The 1,919-nt window shown below is 56.1% G+C and overlaps 1 protein-coding gene across 1 annotated transcript in view; it reads left to right on the top strand.

The window, feature by feature from the left end:
• PPL (periplakin) overlaps positions 1 to 1,919 on the top strand; it is a 60,993-nt gene that overhangs the window by 42,165 nt on the left and 16,909 nt on the right. The gene's annotated exons all lie outside the window — the stretch shown is intronic.

A 1,919-nucleotide genomic window follows, 5' to 3' on the forward strand; every position in this document is an offset into this window, starting at 1 on the left:
ACACACACACACACACACACACACACACACGGTACTGGCATGGGCCCATGCTCCCATGGTCCAGCCATGCAACTGGGAGCCACATGGTGCTGGGGCAGGGTGGCAGGGAAATGGCTGGGGGGGGCTGCTACCTCCTGCTGCCGGCTTCTCCTGGGTCCTAGTGTCCCTGGGTTCTGCCATCTTTGTTAAAATGTTAGAAGCTCCTAGGCACTTTTTAGATCTGTTAAATGCAAACCATAAACAATTCACTATCCCCAGGAGGCTACTCCAGAGCTCCCTTTGTTTGGTCTTATTATATTGCTAAGGGAAATTCAACTATGATCCTTTGTACGTGTCATGGTTGAGTGATACTACATATCTTAGAGAGGTAATTCTCAAGCAGAGAGTAGAGGAAGTATGATTCTTGCTGGTAGCCAACGGCCTGCAGCCTAGGAGGGAAAGTCCAATCCAAATAAAAAATGCAGGGATTCTACCTGCTAGCTCTGTCCAGCCGAGCAAAAGGATCTTATTTGCCTTGTGCTTCCTCATACCTGTCCCAATAGGAACTACCCTGGTGTGAACGATTGTGGGAGGAGGACAGGATTTGGACTAAGAGGATTGAGGGAGTGGTATCCACAAGAGGCTTTATGCAGAGAGAGTTTGTGTAGCAATGACTCAGGCTCTGCCCATCCCATGTCAGTATGGGATTAACATCTCAGTCCCTGGGCAGTTCCTCCAGGATGGATGAAGGAAGGAGTGGCCCCGACTGTACAGAGTAGTGCTTGAAGTTGTTTACAGTAGTGAATGCAGCTAGGGATGCACCAATAGAGATTTTTTGGGCTGATACTGATAGCCAATATCTAAGGAGGCATATCGGCTGATACCAATTCAATTTCTGATACAGCTGCCTCCAGCTGGTAAATCTGGTGTGGTGGAAGGGGAGGGGAGAAGGAAGGGATGTGGGCAGATCAACACCCCCTGCAGTGAGGGAGGGGCAGGGGCAGGCGCTGCCCAGGTGGGGCGGGGGGGGCAGGGCCTGGAGCCAGGCTCCCACTGCTGCTTACACCCTGGGAGGGCACGGGAGGAGTATGCCCCCCAGATCTGCATGGGGCAGGGCAGGCTGCAGCTGGGGCTGTGCAGGGCTCTTCTCGGTGGGGGCTGGGCTCAGAGCAGGAGCTGGCAGCTCTAGGAGGATGCTGCATCACTCTGCTTCTAGTGCCACCACCGCCAGCCACCCGGTGCAGCCCAGGCTTAATGCTCCACCTCCACCCATGGTCCAGGAGAAACTGGGGCTGCACTGGATGGCTGGTGGCAGTGGCGCTGGGAGTGGAGTGGCAGCAAAATTTGGGGTGGATGCAGCATCCTTCCAGCGCTGCCAGTGCCCACTCCAAGCCCAGCCCCCACTGAGAAGAGCCCCGGCTGCAGCTCGCCCTGCCCTGCCCCACCGAGATCTGGGGGCACATGGGCCCCCCACCGAGATCTGGGGGCACATGGGCCCCCCACCTCATGCCCTCCCAGGGTGTAAGCAGCAGTGGGAGTTGCCTGCCCCTGCCCCTGCCCCCTCTCTCAACATGGGGGGCATTGATCTGCTCCCCCACCACGCCCCTTCCCTCTTCCCTCCCCTTCCACCACACCAGACTTACTAGCCGGAGGCAGCTCTCCATGCTGCCGACTGTGCTCCTTGCTGCTTGAGTGCCGTGCTGAGCATGGGCGTTTATCTGATACAGACAGTTTTCTTTATATCGACACCGATCCGATATCAGACCTATGTATCTATGCACCTCCAAATGTAGCTAATCCCACCCCTGCATGCAGAAGAGCCCTGGACACTGCACTGATAATGTTGTGGCTGTTACTCTGAGACCTTCCTCTGGGCTTCCTCACACAGCACAAGTTTGCACATCATGGGCAACAGGTGCTGCCTTAGTGGGGGGGGGGGG

Source organism: Gavialis gangeticus, unplaced genomic scaffold (assembly GCF_001723915.1).
Source record: "Gavialis gangeticus isolate Ggan-Ray unplaced genomic scaffold, GavGan_comp1, whole genome shotgun sequence".
NCBI classification, from domain to species: Eukaryota; Metazoa; Chordata; order Crocodylia; family Gavialidae; genus Gavialis; species Gavialis gangeticus.